At 45.9% G+C, this 23,215-nt stretch overlaps 1 protein-coding gene and 1 pseudogene across 14 annotated transcripts in view; both read right to left on the bottom strand.

Moving 5' to 3' along the window:
• LOC148030783 (uncharacterized) overlaps positions 1–23,215 on the bottom strand; it is a 385,751-nt gene that overhangs the window by 254,058 nt on the left and 108,478 nt on the right. The window lies entirely within an intron of this gene.
• On the bottom strand, positions 1,323–16,848 carry LOC148030784 (uncharacterized; annotated as a pseudogene).

Genomic DNA, 23,215 nt, shown 5'->3' with positions numbered 1-23,215 from the left:
GGATGGTATCACCAATGAGTTTTTTGAGACCTATGCCACTACTTGGTTGCACCTTTGACAATGCCAGCAGGTTTGGATGACTGGAGACATGGTGCCCTCTTGGAAAGAGGCTCTCATTAAACTGATCCCTAAAGTGTTGTCCCCCTCAACCATGAAGCATTAGCAACCAATCTCTTTGATGGACTCTGTGTATAAGATCTTTACCAAAGTCTTGGCTAATAGATTGCATGAACACTTTCCAAACATTATTCACCCTACCCAGTATGGACATCATCTTGAATGTCCAAATGGGGATAGATTATGCTCGATACACAAAATAGGAAATAGTGATGGTTCAGTTGAACCTTGATTTGATGCAAGGTATGGGATTTGATCTGAGAATGTCTAGACTTATCAATACTATCAGCATAGATTCATCTTCAAGAGTTCTACTCAATGGTGACATCACGACAGCCACGATGAAGAGGGCCAAAGAGCATGCAATGGAGTATCTCACAAGCAAGTCTTGGAGGGTCAACCAGGTCTGGCTATAGCCTCTAGGCACCTGAAGGTGCTGGTGTATGCGCCAAAAAGAATAAAGACCGAACCGCCTAGAAATGGCAGCATCCTGTACTGGTTGCAGCCCCAATCGAGCCATCTGATTAAATTTATCTCGCTGCAAATTTTGTCCAGCCAATGAAGCAGCCTGGATGTGTCCAACACTTCTGCTCGTAATGAATTAGCCTCCTTTCGAAGATCCAAAATGTTGGGTTTGACTCACTCCTACACTCATAGAGGAGTGTCACTGACCCTCAGTAGGACACTAGGGCGCTTTTTGCTCTCCTTACGAGAGGTTTTTTCCCCCAAATTTATTTCCTTTTATTTTATATGCCTAAGTTACACACTTTGGACACTTATCGTGTTTTACACCTTTCAAGTGTAAACGCACTCTTGCAACCCTAACTGTAGTCTCAGCTGAATCTGTCCTTCTCACATTTGGTATCAGAGCAGCCTCTGCTCAGCTCAACTCCTAGCCACCGCTAGCTGAGCTGCCACCTCTCAACTGTACGTCAGCTCGCAGCCCCAACTTCTCGACATTCAGCTCCAAGCACCACCAACTTATCTGCCAGTCTCCCCTGCCTTGCTAGCCAGCACCGCTAGCACCACTTGGCCTAGCCCTGTCCGCCCCAATCTGAGCACAATCGTCAGTGCCTGCCTGGACCCTACCCAATCTGACTATGCCTGCTCACGTGCTCCAGTCTGCCCCCTGCACCTGCACTTTGTGCTGCCTCCAACAGCGCCCGTCAACTAAAACCCTATCCACCTATCCAGCTCTACCAGCACTATAGGCGTCCGACCACCCTGCACTCCCCGCCAAACCCTGCAACTCCCTGTGCAACACCTCCAGATGCACTGTTCACCTGACCATTGACTTGTCCAACTGCGTCAGTCCTGTGCGCAGCGTGCCTGCCTCTAGCTTGAGTTCCACCAGCGCCTGCCAAGTCTGCTTGATCTGCCCGATGGTCAAGCTCAACCTCCAACTCTGAAGTTTAAGGGGGTAAAAGAAAAAAAAATTATCAATTTTTGATTGAGATCTCATTCAGTGCAAAGGCCTTGTGCCCAGGCAGCATCTCTTTGCTTTTGCAAGTGTCTGGGACAGATCTCTTGCAGAGATTTTCTGAGATTTTAGGTCAAAAATTTGGGGCTTTTGTTGTCAGTTGAGAAATTGGCAAAAGTACATCAATGACAGTCTAGAATATACTGATTTTGTGCAGTTTGAGACAAGTAATTTTGGGGCTTTTGCATTTTTAGTGCTGCTGAGCACTTTTGCACCTTGGACAGCATGTACTGCAGATAGTTTTTGACTAAGTGTGATTAAATTTTCTAATTACAGCAAACTGTTTGCTGTAATTTCTGGAAATTCTGAGATTTCCACATTGCTCTAGTGTGAAGTATTGCTGTTTTGCTCCTTGATCAATGACATTTATCATGGCCAATCAAGGAGGTGACGTATTTACATATGTGTCCAAGGAGGATAGGTTGGATGGCAACAACTATTCTTTATGGTATTTTATGGTGAAGAATGTGCTGATTGCAAAGAATCTTTTGGATAAAGAGGTGAAAAAGTTAGGCCTCGAGTTATGGCTCCTACTACACCTCCAAGAGGATGTGAACAAAGGGCAACTCAGCCCGCTCAGCGTGTTCAACCCGGTCGAGCTCAGCCACTAAACCTTATGTTGGACATTTTCGTACTTTTGGGTGTCTTGCATACACACACATTCCCAAGGTACTCAAGAATAAGTTGGATAACAAGGCTATTAAATGCATCATTTGGTCACTGAACCTACTCCTTTGTTCACTGATAGTCAAAGTGCCATTGTAGTTGCACGGAACCCAATGTTTCATGCACACATGAAACACATCAAGATCCACTATCACTTTGTCAGAGAGAGACTACATGCAAGTGATATCAGTTTTGTCTACTGTCCTACCACTAATAATGTGGCAGACATCTTCACCAAAGCTCTCTCATGACAAATTCGAAGCATTCCACAATGCTTTAAATTTGACCTCCTTTGATGGATGACCCTTGTATATTGATCACTCTTCACTCCAAGGGGGTTAGTTGGGTTTGACTCACGCCTACGCTCACAGAGGAGTGTCGTTGATCCTCAGTAGGACACTAGGGTACTTTCTACTCTCCTTACTAGAGGTTTTTTTCCCCACATGTATTTTCTTTTATTTTATGTACCTATGTTACACACTTTGGACACTTATCGTGTTTTACACCTTTCAGAGTGAACACACTCTTGCAACCCTAAGGTTTAAGGGTTGTACTTTGTCCTTACATTTGACATTCTTCAGATTATTGCATTGGGTGTCATGCTCACATTCTCTTCGTTGTCTACTATACTCTCATCTAAGCTTCGATTTGTCCTTCTCACATAGAAGACGCCAAACTATAAGGTGGAGTATATCTTGCCAAGAGACAATCAAATGAGTCAAAAGAAAAGACGGTTACAATTTTAGAGGCCTCGTAGAATTCAGCACATGCCACCAAGATGCCTAGATAACCATGAGACCATGGGAGCTACCAATCTCCTCAATAAAGAATTTTGCAACTTCAGTCCAAGGATAAGTCTGCATGCAAAGGGCTTGCAAAAGTGCCATTCTCAGAGCTGTCATGTGACAATTAACATCTAATAAAGCAACTCCGCCCAACTATCTCGGAGTCAATATGCTGCCATGATATCCACACCTAAGCCAAATGATTGCCTTTCTTGTTCCATAGCGTAAAACAAATAGGCTACACCAATTCCAAGAGACTTCCTAGTCGAAAAAGTAAGGTTAGGAAATAAGAGACCATACCAATCATGATAGATTGTGCCACTTTGAGCTGCACATCAAGCGGTCCCCCCACCTTGAGATTTTCAATACATAAACCTATCAAGAATTCTAGAGGACATCCAATCAAGCAATGCTCGGGAAGGGACTTCCACACCAATGGGATATCCCAAGTGCCGCGTAATATCTCTTCTTGGATCTTGGGCAACATGCCTTTTGGAAACTTGGGCAAGATGCCTTCATTGTCTTCTTTGCATTCGGATTATGCCTACCTTTTCCAATTCCTTAGATGGACCACTCTCTGGCACATTTGGCATACCCATAATACCTTTATTTTCCACTCTACCTTGGGTATTCGGGGTCAAGTAGCCCATGTTCAAGGATTACGCTTATGGCATATTTCTTCCACGAGTGCAGCAAATGTTGTCCTCCCTAATGTGGCTGCTCCTTGGCTGGATATTGTCTGCTCTACTCCAATTATTCCACAACCAACATGATATTTATGTTTTATTTTGTAGTATCCTTTTTGGATTTGACTTGTGCTTTGACAGGATTTTCTTGGCTCGCTAGAAGGCCAAATGTGTGGTCGTCAAAGAAGTAAAGCTTCAAAGAGTTAGTGTAACTTTGATGAACAGACCTTTAGAATTCGGCAAGAGAAACCTAAGAAACTTTCGTATTCAATTAGAGTGCCATGTGTAGTGGCTCGTTGCATTTGAGGTTCCTAAGGAAACATTTGAGGTGCTACAATTGTTCTTTAAGCACACAAGTATTCCAAACATCATCCATCATTAGGAACATGGTGAGATGCTCTCGGTTGAAGGGTATGGTCAATACTTGGTAGAATGGCATCTTGAGACTTAAAAATAAAGAGAGTTCTGATTAGCCTATTGTTATGTTCCTCTGACTAGGTCTTTGCTGAGTCAAAATATCCCACTCTTCCACTGCCACATGAAGATCTTGTTTCACTTTTTGAGATTTTGGGGATGTTGGCACATCTAGGCCACACGAAACACATTTATTTTGGACTCAGCCGCTGGTTTTCAGAGACATGCTGCTAAACTCAAGGGTCTTCCACATTGGCTGTTAGAACTCATTCAGCTAGCGAATCTTCTCCCTAGGGAGGATTTGACTCCTTCGCATACAACAATTTCTTCTATTTCTTTGCCATGAGATTTTGTACTCCTGTACTTTGTACTTTGATATGATACAAGAGAATTTACTCATTACAAAAAAAAAAAAAAAAAAGAGGGGCCTGCTCGATAGCTGCTCCTGCCAGTGTTGCCTGCAGGAAATCAAGTGTGCTACTGTGCCACATTCCTTCTGCTAATTCTGTTCAGGGTGGATTCTTCAGCTCATAACGGTTGCATGCAGAGGCAGCATGTTCAGTTCATAATGGACTGTGTTTGCAGAAGACTGAGTTCAAGCTTTGAAGACAGGTTGCTGCACCAACAGGCCACATGCAGATAGGTTGCTGCTGCCAGTGAAAAATAGATGCACTGTGGGCAGCAGACACACCTTTTGGGCATCTCCAGCCATGCACCATCATAGCCTGAGTGGTCTGCAAACCAGTCCAGGCACATGAGTGGCATGAAACCACTAATGTGTAAAGCAACTCTGTCATGCGGTGATGCCTACATGCTCCTAGTCATCTAGGCTCATGTATCAAAGTGTATGACTTTTGTGGTGAGGTGATGTTGCCTTGTGTCTAGCAGTGATGACACTGATGGGGTCATCTCTATAGGGGTCATTGTGGTCTCAATTGTTATAAACTTGTAGCTCATGCTAGGGAGACTCGTCACATACATTTTCCTTTTGGAACTATTTTATTTTACGTCTTCAATCGAAGGAATGATAAGCTCTCTATGGTTGCACTTTCTTCTATATCCTCATTGAATCCATTATATAGACTTTGGATACATCAACATGTAGCATCACAATTCCTGATACTTTAAAGTGTATTGTCCTTGAAAGCAAGTGATTTGAGAGAGCTTTCATGTGGCACAAGTAGCTCACCATATCCAAGACGCTCAATATGTTGCTTACGAGACAATGGAATAATTAAAACTCGGGGGGAAGGAAGGGGGGGGGGGGGGAGAGAAAGAAAGAAAGAAAGATATATTAACGTCTACATAAGGCCAATGTGGCCTATGAGACAAAATCCAGAGTACATCCATGTCTAATGTCATCTCATCAGTAAGGTAAAGATAACATTACAAATAATTGGGTGGCCTATGAAACAATACTGAAAATAACTATACGATGGGACTATACTAGGGTTGAACCATGTGTAGTATTGTTCCATCGATAGAAAAGAAAAGGAAATGAAAGGAAAACCAGATCTGATAGAACCATGTACAAAAGTGTGGTGGAGACTATGGGTTGTAGCTGATCTCAAGATCTGCACATGATCTCAGCTATCATGCGGTCCCTAACTGCTTCACTCATATGCTTGGTGGTGAGCCTTCAATGTCTCGTGATAATGGCCCTAATCCGATTGTTGTGTGGCCTCCTCGGAAGTGATCTTGGTAGACGGGGTTGTCGTGCTCAACGAAGGGAAATGGCTCTATCCAATGTGACTCCACAGCATGGCCTGTAAGGTGTGTGGCCGCTAGGTTGGTAGTGTCAGTAGGGTCGACTCTGTAGAAGAAGTTTGTCACTACTCTCTGTATGTCCCTTTGGATGATGAGCTGGCCTCCTGTCTCCCAGTAGTGCAGTTCGGCATCTCTCGAGCTCCAGAAGGAAGAGACCTAGGCATCTCTGGTCCTCGTACTCCATGACGTGACGAAGGGGTCCAAATCCATCACGGAAGAGGAAGTGGTAAGGTCCTTGTATGTCATAGTACACTGTGCATCTGCATATGTAGTGCTCCTATGTCGTCTCAGGCTCTTGACCACAAAGCTGGCAAGCTCTATCCCCTGCTAGGGTATTTGTCCATCCGCCTATCTCCATCTGAAGCCTATGTGAGGAGGTGCAAATTTGTCCGATAGCAACCCGTACGCTATGGGAGAGAAGGGTATCCATATATGTTGGCCGAATAGTGAAACCATCATCAGAGAGACACAAGAAATGACTCCTGTAAAACTCCATCCTCGATCCTAGAGGGAGTGGTGGATGGATCCATGTCCTTGCTGTCTCAATCCTCAAGATATCAGCTTTGATCACCTAGTCAGCTGAGAGAAATTGTAAGGCACTCAAGGCTATAATCCAAAGGTGGAATCCAAACCATGTAGGCTCATCCAAATAGCCGTCTATGAAAACCAACAATTCTTCTCGCCTCATGCTGCTAGTTGTCTAGATGAGGTTAGTGCCAATCTAGAGTATCTATGGCGTGGAAGTTCCCATATTCTGTGCCAAAAGGTCACTGCCCTGAAAAGTGCCTCCCTAACTATAGGGGTTGCCCCTAGCTCTGCTCTGACAATGGGATGTGGGGTGGAGGGCTTACTTCTAATCATGCGTGCTATCATCATGATCAATGGCCTTTCCATGCTATCCCAACTATCATAATAATCCCTCTCTACTCCAATCTGATCAGTGAGTGAGCTAAGACGCCTGTGGTACAAGCTGCAACCCAATACCTCTACTCCATATAGTAATGTAGGTGGGACTAGGGTGTCAAACAACCAAAGTTTGGTGCGGGGCTCCTCGAACTGTATGTGAGCACATTAACTCTCAAGTGCCCCTAGTGTTGCGTATCCGCGTACCAGACGTACCTTTGATGCCCCTCTCAACCAAAAAACGTGGGTCAAAGAAGGTGACTTCCAAATAGAGATATTCCCTCACATGCTCCAGTATGTCTCCCCCAAATGTGAATTTGAAAGGGAAGTGGAACCCAAGAGGAAGAAGCTTGGCGGTGAGAGCTATGGCGGATGGAAAGCAAGAGCAAAGAGAGAGAGAGACTCAAAAGTGGGAACTCCAACAACCACAATGTGTGGCTGGGCCTTCCTTTATTCAAACTGTCACTAAAAGAATAAAGAATAAGTGACTGTGACGGGCGCCCGCCACCTGCAGTGTGCATGAGCGGGTACTGTCAGTGTAGTAATACACGGGCGGCTAGGCAGAGGCCCCTTTACCACCAACAACCTCCCACTTAAAGGCGAATTCGCCCCAGTGAGAGAAAAAGAAAAACAATACAACATGTACACATGTACAACAAGATGAGGAAAATGATGTCATCTAATCCAATGTCCATCAATCTCCTGAGGAAGGCAAAGCGCTCGGTAGTGAGGCTTTTTGTGAGCAAGTCTGCCGGATTCTGCTCAGTCGAAATCTTGACAAGGTCAACAGACCTGTCCTCAACAACCTCCCGAATGAAGTGATACCTCACCTCAAAATGTTTCGTCTTCGCATGGAAGACCGGATTCTTGGCCAATTGAATGGCACTCATAGAATCTGAATGCAGTGTAAGCATAGCATCTATCATACCAAGGTCTGCAATCAAACGGCCTAACCAGATAGCCTCCTTGCAAGCTTCTGTGGCTGCAATATACTTGGCCTCTGTAGTAGAAAGAGTCGTACACTTCTACACCCTAGACATTCAAGAGATAGCCCCTCCAACATAAGTGAACACATAGCAAGATGTGGACTTCCTACTATCTGTATGTCCTACATAATCAGAGTCAGTGTACCCCATGACTCCTGTATCCTGGCTGCCGTAGCAGAGGAACATATCTGTTGTGCCCTTCACGTACCTCATGATACCCTTTACTGCATCCCAATGTCTCTTGCCAGGTGTAGCTATATAACGTGCCACAACCCCAACTACAAAAGCTATATCTGGACGGGTAGACTATCATGGCATACATAAGATTGCCCACGGCAGATGCATCGGGAATCTTGGCCATCTCGACCCTCTGCTCATTTGTCTGCGGACAATCGACCTGTGAAACCTTTACATGAGAAGGTAATGGACAGCCAATAAGCTTAACATCCTACATACGGAAGTGGTCAAGGACTTTATGAATGTACTCTCTCTGTGATAGATAGAGTAGTCCCTGAGATCGATCGCGTGTAATGCACATACCAAGTATATGAGAGGTCTGTCCTAGATCTTTCATCTCAAAGCTCTTCTTGAGTTGAGCCTTAAGAGCATCTAGCTCCTCATGAGCTGTCCCTACTAAAAGCATGTCATCCACATAGAGTACCAAAATTAGTAAAGAACTGTCATGGGCTTTCTTCGTGTACAAGCACAGATCCATAAACTACAGCTGCAGCCCTGTGACTGCATGAATGCATCAAACCTATGGTACCATTCCCTAGGTGCCTGCTTCAAGCCATATAAACTCTTCTTGAGCTTGCACACTAGGTGTTCCCTACCAGGGTCTGCAAAGCCCTTAGATTGCTCCATGTAAATCTCATCATGCAAGTCTCCATGTAGAAAAGTCGTCTTGACATCCATCTGGTACAAGTCCAAGTCAAGTTGTGCAACCAAGGCCAAGACTAAGCGCAGGGTGGTCATCTTGACCACAGGAGAAAAGACTTCATCAAAGTCAACACCATGCTCCTGCTTAAAACCCTTAGCAACCAATCGAGAATTCTATGCGGGCTTGGGATGTCCAGGGACACTTTTCAGCTTGTACACCCACTTGTAGGCAAAGCCTTCTTACCCGGAGGCAATGAAACCAAATCCCAAGTCTAATTCTTATGCAATGAGTCAAGCTCAGACTGCATAGCCCTCTCCCAAGAGTGACAATCACCCCTACGCATAGCCTCATCATAAGTGAGAGGCTCTCGTGCATCTGTAACCAGTACATAATCCATAGAGGGCGCAAAACGGTCAGGAGGTTGTCTATCTCTAGTAGAATGCCTTAATCCAAGCTCTGCTACATGACCGACATCCTGTCTAACATCAGCATGTCTAGTATCTGGGCCATGAGAATCAGGTGATGCTGAGTGCTGTCTAGTTGGCCGTAGAGCGGGCTGAACGGGAGCATGTGGCTCCTCCTGAAAGATAACTCTACGTACCTCAACCACTTTCTCAGGCTGCATATGCATTTTTTCCTCATAAAAGATGACATCATGGTTGTGGATCACTTTCCATCCTGCGGATCCCATAGACAGTAACCCATCTCTCCTACATCTTCATAGCCAATGAAAATGCATTTGACACTTTTAGGATCTAGCTTATTGCATTTGTCCTTTGGCACATGGCAGAATGCCTCACATCCAAAGACACGCAAATGATCATAAGAGGGGGGCTTGCTTGCCCATACCTCCTCTACAACCTGAAAGTTAATACCACTGCTAGGCAACCTGTTAATGAGATGCACTGCAGTAGTAACTGCCTCAGTCCAAAAGTGTTGCGGTAAGCCACCCTGGCTAAGCATGCTACGGACCCTTTTCTAAATGGTCATATTTATGCGTTCAGCCATACCATTCTAGGGTGGGGTGTAAGGGGCGGTCAACTGACGCTTAATACCCCGCTCATCACAAAACTACTCAAAAGCACGTAATACATCTCACCCCCATTATCTGACCTTAGGCATTTGAGCCTTTTTCGAGACTGGTTCTCTGCCAATGCAAGACAACGCTGAAATGAGTCTAAGACATCGGATTTTCTCTTTATGGGATAAGCCCAAACCTTACGTAAGTAATCATCTATGAAAGTAACAAAGTACTTCGTCCCACCAAGCGATTGACAGGGCATGGGCCCACATACATCTGAGTGCACAAGAGCCAAGGGCTCACCCATGCGTTTCTTACCAGACTTTTTATGCGTATTTCCAATTTGCCTGCCATACAAACAATGATCACAAGAATCAAAATGCAAAGGGTCAAAAGACGGAAGATACTGCAAAGCACGGAGCATTTTCATTTCTTTAAGAGACATATGCCCCAAACGAGCATGCCAAAGGGATACATGGGGAATAGAACCCACAGACAAAACATGATCCAATGTAGCTCCAGATACAAGGGATAGAGGCTGTCAAACCTGGCACCTCTTGCAAGTACAAGCCTACCATGAGTAATCTTCCATGCAGAATCTCCAAAAGACAAAAAATACCCTGTATCATCAAGTTGTCCAGCTGACATAAGGCTGCTAGTCAACGCAGGTACATGGGGTACATCATGCAAAACAAAAGAACTGCCAGAAGGAAACTGCAGTCTAACATCTCCAATGCCCACAATATCAAGAGACCTATCATCACCAAGATGCACAGAACCAGACATGGTATGATAGGTATGAAACCAATCTCTACAAGGTGTCACATGAAAGGATGCACCCGAATCCAAGAGCCAGCACAGCGCATACATAGAATGTATCTCAGAAGTCTGTAAGGCATCGCATGAAGAAGCTGCAAGTATGTAATCATCATCTGAATCAGTAACCTGTATGACATTAACCTCTTCTATCTTCACATTGGACTTTGCAGGTACAATACTGCACTCAGAAGACTTTTCCTACACTTTTTTCTTTTCCCACAATCATCGTGCATTTTATGGCACTACGGCCTAATATGTCCTGCTTTCCCATAATAATGACAGGTAAGATCAAACTTTCGTCCACGAGACTTACTGCAACCACGTGACTTGGACCTGGACTTCTGAGAGTCCCTGCCCTTATGATCATTATCATGCCTGCCATATCCGCCACCTCTAACGGTCAATACATGTGAAGAGCGGGAAGTATCATTGTTTCTCCTGTTGATTTCCTCAGTCAATAAAGCAATCTCAACATCTTTGATTTTCAGCCCATCAAGCTTGTTCGTGCATATGGCAATACGAAATACATCCCATGATTCAGGCAAGGTGCCAAGCAGAAACAACGGGTGCAAGTTGTCTTTGAACTCAATACACTGTGACAACAAACTCTTCATGATAGCATGAAACTGACTGAAATGAGATGAAAGGGAGATCTCATTCTTCATGCGTAGGTCCATTAACTGCTTCAGCCAATACATCTATGACGCGGGACTCTGTTGCGCATAGAACTCTTGAATCTTCTCCCATAAATCCCATGCACTCTGATTCTCATCTTCAACAACATTATGATGGACCTCTTCTGAGAGTGACAAAATAATGGTAGACTTGCATAGCTCATCAACTTCAATCCAAACATCATCATCCATATCCTCAAGTTTAACACCCTTCAAACGCAAGGGTTTAATCTGCAACTTCTGAACCAAAACCTGCCATATTTGGGACTTCCAATACCCATAATTGGTGCCATCCAACTTGGCAATGTTAAAGAGAGCTGTGTCTTTCAAATGACCAGCCATACTATCCCAAATCAAAGCAAAAATGCAAAATTGCAAGTTGTTGTAATTAGCAGAAAATGCACTAAAACCACTGCTAAAACTGGTTGAAAGGGTGGATTTCACCAAGAGAAGCACATGTCCACCATATATGACCAAGATAACATCAAATAAAAAGCATTACCCTCATAGAAGTGCTCAAGATCTGCAGATTTCAGCTTGCTGTAATAAATGACAGCAGTATGTAAAACTGTCCCAAAATGAAGCAATCACTAATACATATGTCACTGCAACTGCTAGGTAGCAAGATACATCTAACAGTGAGTTTCCAAGGGCAAGAAGGTATCAAGAACTATCAAATCAATCACTTGTCAGGCAAGAGACATCTCATAGGTCTAGAAGTCATGCATGTAATGGGCCTTGGGGTAAGAGAAGAGACCAAGCACAAGCACGACTAATAGAGCAAGAAGCTCAATACATAACCATCCAAGATGCATACAAAACTGACAAACTTGTGACAGAGATAGGTGCCTGCCCCAATAGGCATATCAAATCAGTCAACTACAGACAAATTGCAGACATAAAGCTCTCAACAGAGCAAACGCATGTAACTGTCCCACAAGCTCCAACTCATCTGTGCATAAGACTCTCTGTATATCCGAATATACCAAGAGGCTCCCACTGGAAGTGAAGTCAGATGCAAAGAAAGCAAGCAACACTCTAATACATCAAATACATAGCATCAAACATGCCAAATCCCAATAGGGTACATCCAGAGCATAAATCCCAAGCTATCTCAGACCCGTAAAGCATAAGCCTGAGAGCATTCAAAGAGCATGTTACTGACAACTAAAGGGAATGCCCAGTAGATCTAAAATGCTAAAATACATTTGAAGAGGAAGCTCCAAGTAGCTATCAAGTATGGGCAAACCAAGTGGCATCCATATCTGACCAAAGCATAAATGCAAGAGGCCAAATGTCAAGCAGTGACAAGAGGCATAGACCGGTCCAAAGCATGCCAACTAAAGCCAAATGCCAGTGAAGAACAACCAAGTCAGAGCTTAATCCAAGCTCAAAAGCATTCCGGAACCGAGAAGAAACATTTGACAATCTCCAAATACATCGATATGATCATTCAAACCTCCAGGAAGCATCCCGTATCCATGAACCAATGCATACACCAAGTAAATGAGCTTCAGCCCACTGTATTACAGCAAGCAATTTACTGTTATATAAAGCTCAAACGGTGCTCAAATCTGCTCCAAATCAGTCTCAAAGCATAGACATAGTATCCCATAACATCCAGGCATCACCGGGCATCAATAGGCATCAAACGGACAATGCCAAGAAGCATTAAACAGTAAATGTCAAGTGCTGCCCTGTTTTGATAGTCCCGAGACTGTGTATACAGCAAAGGGCTGAAGGGGGAAGCACTCAAATCGATCACCGGGAGTCAAGCACCAATGCCGGGGAGTCAAGCAATGCTCGGGAAGGTTGCCAAGAGTGCCGGGAAGCCGAGGAGGAGCAGGGAAATGCTAGGGAGCAAATCAGCCCAGCCCCCTAAAAATGCGCTGAAAATTGCACTGGCTGTTCCTGGGGGCTGGGGGATCTTCGATAGCCCTCCGGGGCACTTGGCAATGTCAAGGGGGCTCCAATGCAGCCCGGGAAGAAGCCGATGAAGGTTTGGAAGCTCGGGGAGGAGGCGGGAGATCAAAACATACATGCAAATGAAGGTGCCATGGTTGCCATTGAAGCTCGGGTTGAAGCTCTTCAAATCCGAGCTGAAGAGAATGCCGGGTAAGCTCCAATGCCTTTTATCTGATACCACTTGAAAGGGAAGTGGAACCCAGGAGGAAGAAGCTTGGCAGTGAGAGCTATGGCGGATGGAGAGCAAGAGCTAAGAGAGAGAGAGAGACTCAAAAGTGGGAGCTCCAACAACCACAATGTGTGGCTAGGCCTTCCTTTATTCAAACTGTCACTAAAAGAATAAAGAATAAGTGACTGTGACGAGCACCCGCCACCTGCAGTGTGCAGTGGCAGATATTGTCAATGTAGTAATACACGGGCGGCTAGGCCGAGGCGCCTTTTATTACCACCAACAGAATTGGTACATAGATCTAGTCACCCATGCTACTGAAGTATTGAAAACCATGATTTTGGTCTTCCCAAGGTTCACTGTGAGATCTTAATCTCTACAGAAGATATGCAAAGCATCTACATGGCACTGCAATCCCTCCAGTGAATCTGAAATGAGAACAATATCATCTCCATACAGTAATATCGGTATCAGCACCCTTGCCAGGCTGGCTCCAGCTCCTCCTCCTCGGTCTATGTAATCAGACACTTCATCTATGTATAGACCAAACAATGTCAGTGAAAGTGAATATCCTTGTTTCACCCCTATGGTACTGTCAATCCTCTCTGATAGTCCCCCTAGAAGCTCGTACATGACCTGTCACTGCCTCATATTATGCATAGACACCCCATCGTATATACTCCAGTACTCCAATGTCCTGCAATCTCTGCATGATGCGTGTACAAGGCACTATATCAAAAGCTTTGCGAAAGTCTACAAAGCAACAATAGATTCTCTTGTCTCGGGCTCGTGACCCTCCTCAATAATGGCCCTATGTGTGAGAATATGGTCCAGTGTGGTATATCCTCGTCTGAAACCTGCCTGTCCTTGTGCTCTCTTGCCTTGTATTTCAGCCCACTCACTGAGTTCATGCTCCAATATAGATCCATATATCTTGGCCAAAGAATGACCGATCATGGTAGTCTTGTAGTTGCTAGGAATCAGGGGATCACCACTTTTAAATAGCGGAATTATAGTATTGTCCAACCAGCTCATAGAGAAACCTTCACATACTGCTCTATTGAACATATGTGCTAATATGGATGCTAATGTCACAAGCATGTGAGAAATGTTCTGCTATTAGTCCATCCTCATCCTATGCCCTCCCATTTTGTAATCTATAAATTGCATCCCTAACCATTTTCCATGTGAAGAAAGATCACTGTGTTGACCTACAAGCTTGTGGGGCTACATAGGTGGCTGTCCTGGCAGGTCATACAACTATCTCCCATAGTCAAGCCAAGCATGTGGTGATGTAATCTGTATGGGGAGCTATCTTCCATGAAACATCTTCCATGCGTTCTTGCTATCCTGCCCCAAAAATAGCTGATATATCTCTGCTTCTGCTTATGCTAAGTAGTCTCGTTTCTTCTTCCACACAAGGCGTTTGAAGAATGCCTTTGCTTGGAGATGTGTCTGAGTGTCTAGCTCCACTTCTCTCTGTAAGAGAGAGAGAGAGAGAGAGAGAGAGGGAAAGAACAGCCATTGTATCCATGGCGTGACTGGAAGTTTGTGATTCCAGATGATTTTGAGAAGAGGTCTTCAAAGGCAGGAAAGATTCCTTCAACTTTGGAAGTTTAAGGTTCTCTATCAAGGAAAAGTCTTCTTGTGGAGACTGTTGATTGGTGGTCTTCCAACTAGAGAGGTGCTGCGTGCCCGAAAGATCTCTGCTGGTCGATGTGCATTTTGCACTATATGTGATGAAACATTGCTTCATCTTTTTGCCTCTTGTCCGGTAGCGTGACAAATCTGGTGTTTTATTTCTAGCGTCTGGCTCTCAGCGACTCAGCTCCGAATAACAGCCCGGTCATGGATTATGGGAAATCTGCCCTCCATGCCTTACTTTGCATTCTGATTATTCCTGCCTGTTCCAGTTCCTTAGATGGACTGCCTTATGGCATATTTGGCGAACTTGAAATGCCTTTCTTTTTTATTTAGTCTCGGGCATCCATGGTCATGTGGCCCGTATTCGAGGTTTAGTGCTATGGCAGATTTCTTCTATGATATCAGCTGACCTGGTTCTTCCTGACATTGCTGCCCATTGGCTGGCCATTGTTCGTTCTAGACCAGCAGTGTGATTTCCTCTTTGTGTCATAGTCCTATAGTCTTTTGTCACTTTCTTTGAGGACCTGATGATCTGATGTAACAAAATGTAAAAACACACACACACACACACACACAGAAAGAAAGAAACAAAGAAAGTTATATTAACATCTACAATAGGCCAATTTGGCCTATGAGACCAAAATGTTGCATACAAAATGTCTGGGAGATTTCAAAAGTCCCAATGAAGCTAACATTTATGCTATGTTGAACTAAATTGAGTAGATACAAAATGATATCTAGACTAGATACAATCTAGAGGTACTCCCAGTGCGGTGTGGAACTGCTCCTAGAGTGTTCATCCTAGGACGTCCCGCATGGGTCGGTCTAACATGGAGAGACTAAAGCGGCGGGGCAGGGTCCTCCGATGGCGGCATAGTATCCCTTGTATCTTCGACATGTGTCTTCTGCGGGGACGGGGGCCGGTGGGGCGTGGGCGCCAGGCTTTGCTTCTCACTATGGCTATTTGTAAGGTGGTCCCCCGGGGTCGGGAGGCCGGTTGGGCTGGTGGGGGCTCGCTAGTGGGGAGGGTAGCTGGTATTTGGTAGAATTCGTTGAGTGTGCGTTGGTTGGTGGCTCCTTGTCTTTGCTCCATGGTTCATAGGAGGTGGTCTCTGTGGCATCGTATTTCCAGTAGAAAGAGCCCAGGCATCTCTGGTCTTTGAATTCCATCACCTTGGAGAGTGGTCCAAATCCTTCGCTGAATAGGCAGTGGAAGCGTCCCCAGATTTCGTAGTACATTGGGCATCTACAGATATAGTGTTCCTTTGTCTCTGGCTCGAGATGGCAAAGCTGACAGATTCGGTCTTCTGGGGGGATGGGGTTGGCCCCGTATCTGCCCGTTTCGACCCGTAGTTGGTGTGAGGACGTGCGGATCTGTCCGATGGCACTTCTGACCCTATGAGACAGGTGTGTGTCCATGTAGCTTGGGCGGGTGATGAAGCCATCCGAGGAGATGTGCAGAAAGTGCTCTCAGTAGAAAGCCTTCTTGGTTCTTAGTTCCGACGTGGGGGTCACCCATGTCCTGGTCGTGTCTGTCTGGATGATATCCATTCTCATGATGCGATTCACCTCCTCTCGGCTGAGCTCCAAGTGTGGGCACTCTAGGCTGTATTGTAGTGGGGGGAGGTGGTCCATGTGCAGGCCATGGAGCCGTAGCCAGGTCTCTGTTCAGACATACCAGCACTTAGTGTCCCCTTGTGTTGCTAGTTGTTTGGATGACTCCAGGGCGAGTCTGGGGTACCGATGCCGGGGCAGATCCCATATTCGGTGCAAGAAGGTCACGGTCTAGAAGAGGGCCTCAGCCACGAGGGGCCGTGCCCCCAGCTCTGCGCGGATGATCTCGTGTGGTACGGAGGGCTTGCTTCGGATCATCCGTGGATCATAAGTATTAAGGGTCTCTCCATCTGCTCCCATCCCTCATAGGTGGCCTCCTCCTTAGGGAGTGGTTGATCCTGTGGGGCCCTCCGCGTGTGGTAGAGACTGGACCCCCATATGGGAGCCCCGTACAGGAGGGCTGGTATGACCAAGGTGTCAAAAAGCTAGAGCTTTGTCCGAGGTTCCTGGAACTGTATGCGGGCACATTGGTTCTCCATTGACCTGAGGGTTGCATAGCCTCGGGTTAGTCTATCTTCTACTGCTTTTCTGAGGATAAATCTCGGTCCAAAGAATGTAATCCCCAGATAGAGAGAGAGATCTTGTTTCACTTTCTTCGATACTGGGGCTGTTGGCACAATTGGACCATTCGGAATGCTTTTCTTTTTGATTCAGCCTCTAAAGTTCAAGGACATATTGCTAGACTTAAAGGACTCTTACATTGGCAGATAGATCTCATTCGGCACTCTAACATACTCCCTCGGGAGGACTTACTTCCCTGGCAAAGAGAGAGAGTTTCTTGGATGACCTGATAGTCTAATGTAATAGAAAGTAAGAGATACAGCGAGATTGCTGACCTGATGGTCTAATGTAAATATTTACTACTTAATTCAATTATCTTCATGAAAAAAAAAAAGAGAGGGAAAGAAAGAAATTCAATTATCTTCACGAAAAAATAAAGAGAGAAAGAAAGAAAGACTATGCTAAAGCTTCAAGACAACAAGTAGTTATGCTTCAGCTCAATATTGAGAAGGCATTTGATCATGTTAGCTGGCCTTTTTTGTGGCAATTATTGTCTACAATGGGATTTGGCCCTCGCATGGTTTCTCTTTTTGACACTATTGGTCAGGGAGCTCTGGCTCATGTTGCTCTTGATAGAGGAATCACAAAAGAAATTGCCTTATCTCGATCTCTTAGGCAAGGCTGCCCTCTCAGCCCTTTGCTGTTTGCTTTGGTCACTCATCCGATGCTCTCATTGTTGGATAAGTTGGCTGATCAAGGTAAGATAGTTGGCTTGACTCTTCCCAGTGGTACTCAACTTGTGGGTCAATCTTTGGCAAATGATTCTTTTATGTTCCTTAAGGCTGATCGCACTAATGTTAATTGGCTGATGGTGGCGTGGAATCTTTTTGCTTTGGTATCTGGTCTTCATATTTATACACAAAAATCTACACTTCTCTCATGTACGGAGACTGATCGGCAGGCCTTGGGCTGGCATGGAATTGTGATCCCAAAGGAAAATATAACGAAACACTTGGGATATCCTATTGGTGTGGAGGTAGCATATGCAAAAATCTACATTTCTCTCATGTACGGAGATTGATCTACAGGCCTTGGGCTGGCATAGAATTGTGATCCCAAAGGAAAATATAACCAGACACTTGGGATATCCTATTGGTGTGGAGGTAGCACCCTGGGCCTTACTGGATTGGATGGTCTCCTTGATTCATGACAGGTTCATGTACTCGAAATCTCAAGGCTGGCCTTTACATGTCAGACTGAAAGTTGCTCAAAGTATTATGATCAGTATGATATCGTTCTTTTTGCCACTGCTTCCTTGGACTAAGAAGTCCCTTTTGGAACTAGTTCAGTCTATCAAGTTTATGTTGTGGAAAGAGAAGGGAAACCGGTTGGGTCAGGTTTGGATTTCGTGGCAGCATGTGACTACGCCTAAACGAATGGGGGGAACAGCTTTGTTGGATGTTAATTTGCATATGAAATCCTTGAGGTTGGCCCTTTTGTAGGTGTTATGTGTACAAAGTCATCCTTGGTCAGACATTGCAAAAGCTTTCATTGAAAAGACTCACATCTCTCATGGTAATACGGTTATTCGTGCCTCTTGGTGGCATGTGCTCAACTCCTCGAGGCCAATTAAGACCACCCAGTTTTTTCTCCTTTCTCAATTGACTGTATCCTGGCAGGAGATCTTACGTTTTTCAGTTTGACGCCCTCCTGAGATTCGCAAGGAGGCGAATTCACTGCAAGGAGAGGTCTTGGCCTCCTCTAGGTTGTTGGATTGGCCGGACAAAGATTTGCATAGACTCAAGTTTAATCAGATGGCTTGTTTGGGGTTGCAGACAGTTTTTGATGGTGTTATTCCTGGGCGGTCCCGTCTTTACTCTTTTTGGTGTATTCATCAACACTTTCGGGTACCCCGTGGATGTGGTAATCCATACAAGTCAAACTTCATAGGTTCTTTCCTTTACGAGCGCTTCAACCATTGTATCCATGGCATGACTGGAAGTTTGTGATTCCGGATGATTTCAAGAAGAGGTCTACTAACCAAATATACCATCAAATGGTGGAGGCCAAGATTGTCAGAGTGCAGCGATGCGGAAGCGTGGGACCAAGACTGAGAGAGAGAGTGAACGCAAAGAGAAGAGAGAGAGAAAAAGAGACAGTGGAAGATGAAGATCTGCTGTATAAAGTGTGTTGTATACAAAGATATGCAGATATGTACACGGGCGCACTGCGCGGGACTGCGTGTCTCCACCCCGACGATGCAACCTGCTGTCCACCTCGAAGTACGCTGCAGTCTGCACGATCTCTAGCCTGTTATCTACACGAATCTCCAACCTGAGATCTATAATCAGAAGTGTGTAAGACTGTGCAGAATGTCGGCTATAAATAGCCGAAAAGAATGCGCCCAAAAATGGCAGGTCGGCATTAAATGCAGCCGACTGGTACAGTACAGGTCGGACTGCCACGTGGCTGGCCGACTAGTCAGTCCGACCAGACTGCCATGTGACGCCTGCACGGCCAGGGACTCTGATCGCTAACACCCCCTCTCAGAGCCTGGACGAGGCAGAAGCCTGAGGGATCTGGCATGTCTCCGAAGTAGAGCTTGGGGAAGCGCCTTCGTAAACAAATCTGCAAGATTGTCCTCCGTCTTGCAGTACTCCACACAGCGATGGTCTCATCCAGAAGCTTTTCTCTGATGAAGTGGTACTGGATCTCTACGTGCTTCGTCCGAGCATGGAAAATAGGATTCTATGCCAAGGCAATGCAACTCTCATTGTCGCATTGCAGCAAAGTAGGAGGAGTCTGGGGGCAGCCAAGCTCCTCCAACAATCTCCGAAGCCACACAACCTCACATGTGGTGGAAGATGCGGCCCGATACTCCGCCTCAGCAGACGAAAGGGCTATCGTGGGCTGCTTCGTGCTACTCCATGAGATAACACCTGCACCCAAGGTAAAACAATAGCCTGTAGTAGACCGCCTGTGGTCCACATCACAAGCCCAATCTGAGTCGCTCGAACCTACAAGTACAAGATCTGAACCACCTGTGCCGGCTGGATAATGAATCCCTAAGTCAGATGTCCCCCTCAAATACTGAAATATCCTCTGGAAAGCCTACCAATGCACCATCTGAGGTTCACTCATGAACCCCGCCAAGAGACCAACAGCAAAACAAAGATCAACACGAGTGTTGAGGAGCCAAATCAATCATCCAATCAGCTGACGATAGCGTTCTGCATCCGCCAAGGGAGAAGCTGAATGTGAAGTGGCCTTTCAGTTCGGATCCATAGGAGTACAAAGGGTTCGACAATCCTCCATCGCAAAAGAAACCAAGAGCTCCTATACATATCTCTGCTGCGAGATGAAAATCCCCCTCTGAGACTGATAAATCTCATGGCACAAGAAGAAGTGGAGTAGACCCAAGTCCGTCATCTCGAACGCCTGATGTAAAGCTGCCTTCGTCTCTTTGACCTTCTGTGCATGATCACCTGTGACAGTCAAATCGTCAACATACAACACAAAAAGCACGCAACCAGCCTCAGAAGTGTGTACATAAAGCTGTGCATCGGCCCTAGAGCGCCGATATCCCAACTGTGACTGAAGGAACGAGTCAATCTTCTCGTTGCATGCACGCGGAGCCTGCTTGAGGCCATACAAAGTCTTCTTTAACCTATAGACTTGCCCATCTAAAGATCCAAAGCCACGAGGCTGCTCTACATAGATCTCCTCCTTCAAATCACCATTGAGGAAGGCTGACTTCACATCCAACTGTTAGACAGGCCATCTCCTATGGCCAGCCAAGGCAAGAACAGCTCGAATAGTCACCATACGAGCAGTGGGGGAAAAAGTATCATGACAATCAATCCCTGGGCGCTGTGCAAAACCTTTAGCAACAAGGCAAGCCTTGTGGTTGTCCAAAGAACCATCGCTAAGGTACTTGGTCTTGAAGACCCATTTGACGCCAATCACCTTCTTATGAGAGGGGCGAGGCACGAGGTACCAAGTGTCATTCCTCTCAATAGCCTCCAACTCGGCTTCCATAGCTTTCTTTCATGGTGCGGACTGTAAAGCCTCCTTCACGGAGGTGGGCTCTCAATCCTGCATAACACGGGTCATCAAACAATAGTTAGAGCAAACAAGCTCCGTAGAATGTGTCTGGTGCCTCCGTGACCGCCGCGGACCATCCTGCGGGTCCCACCTCCTCAAAGACCCCCTTGATCCTCGAATCTCAGAGGGTGTCACGGGCCCAACGAGAAGGAGGCCGCGGATCTCTCCTCGTCTCTCTCCATCAATTGAAGACTCTGGGATATCCACCGGTGGTAACGCCGCGGGGGTCACCGGTGGAACAGTAGACTCTGTATCGGAAACTGAATCGGAATCAAAAGGCGCTGGCTCCAAAGGAACTGTCTCGGGAGCCCAACTCTCCCCTAGATCTCCAAGAACGGGATGCTCCTCACCCGTTGCTATGGCTGGAACCTCCACGAACCGCACATCTCGACTGGTGTACACATCCCGCTTGACGGGATCATACAAATGATAGCCTTGGGACTGAGAGCTGTAGCCAACAAACACCTCTCTTCGGGAAGCCGCTACAAATTTATCAGGAGGAGTCTTGGGAATGTGAACATAGGCATCACACCCAAAAACCTTCAAATAAGAAACATCGGGCTTAGTCCCAAAGTAAGCCTCAAAAGATGTCATCCCATCAACGGCCGAAGTGGGGGATCGGTTAAGGATGTGGACTGCAGTAGCCACAGCCTCGGCCCACAAAAACTGAGGTGTCTGTCGGTGCTCCATCATGGTGCACGCCATCTCGATCACACTTCGGTTCTTCCGTTCAAGAATGCCATTTTCTTGAGGAGTGTTGGTGTTAGCAAACTCCTCGTGAATGCCTTTATCTGCACAAAAATGAGCAAACTCATTAGAAACAAATTCACCACCCTTATCGGATCGCAAGGTCTTCAATTGCCGGCCCGATCGGTTCTCCTCAAAGAGAAGCCAATCCTTGAAGTGGGAGAAAGCCTCCGACTTCAACACCAAGAAATAGGCCCAAGTCATCCTGTTGTAGTCATCTACGATCCACATGAAGTACGAGCTCCCTTTCAAGGACTCGGTCCGCATAGAGCCACAAAGATTTGTAGATACAAGCTCCATCGGGGAAGTAGACCGCCGCGAAGCTTTGTTGGGAATCACATCCCTATGCTGTTTCCCACGAATGCAGGAGATGCATGCCTGCTGGCTCACCACTATGTCCGGCAACCCTCGAACAAGCTGTTCATGTGACGCCCGCCGAAGATAATCATAGTTGAGGTGACCGAACCGAGCATGCCATAGCTCTGACTGTGTCTGAGAGGTAAAAAGAAGAGTAGGGAGTGCGGTAGAAGACGTCAATTTGTAGATGATGTTCTCCTCATATCCTAATGAGAGAACCTTCCTTGACCCATGATCAAGGACTCGCACCGAATCACAGTCAAACTCCACCAAAAGTCCAAGTGAACAAATCTTATGAACCGAAGCTAGATGATACCCTAAACCTAGCACATGCAAGGCCTCTAAGGTATGAGTACCACCACGTCCATCTGGAATAAGCTGCATCTCACCCCGTCCTGCAATAGACACCGAAGAGCTATCTCCGATGAGAATCTGCCCACGCGAAGGTCGCAACTAGGCAACACCAACTGATGAAGGAGTCATATGCCGGGAGGCACCACTATCAACGATCCACTCTCGAGCCTGGGGAGCTATCATCGCAGCATCAGAAGCCTTCGGTATAGAGTCATCAATGACTGCGAGATGAAGAAATGCAGCTGATGAGGGTGCAGCCACCACTCCAGAATCCTTCGAGTCCTTGTTGGTGTCCTTCTTGTCTTTGTCGGGACAATCCTTCTTCCAATGGCCGGTCTTACCACAAATATGGCATGTGGATTCTTTTTCCTTGTCCTTCTTTGACTTGTTGTCCTCCTTCTTCTTTTGGTCCTTCCCCTTCTTCTGAGAGGCTTGACCTGTCAAAGCTCCCAATTTGGAAGCATGCTGTCCCTTCAGTTGTTCCTCTTGGTCCAAGACCATAGGAACCAACTCTTCTCACCGAAGAGTAGACTCTCGCCCCGAAGCAATAAGGGCAGAGTAA

This window comes from Lygodium microphyllum, chromosome 9 (genome assembly GCF_053477565.2).
Source record: "Lygodium microphyllum isolate KBCC chromosome 9, Lygodium_microphyllum_v1.1.10, whole genome shotgun sequence".
In the NCBI taxonomy this organism is placed as follows: Eukaryota; Viridiplantae; Streptophyta; class Polypodiopsida; order Schizaeales; family Lygodiaceae; genus Lygodium; species Lygodium microphyllum.
The sequence above is the reverse complement of the archived record's forward strand: the minus strand, read 5'-3'. Positions and strand labels throughout refer to the sequence as shown.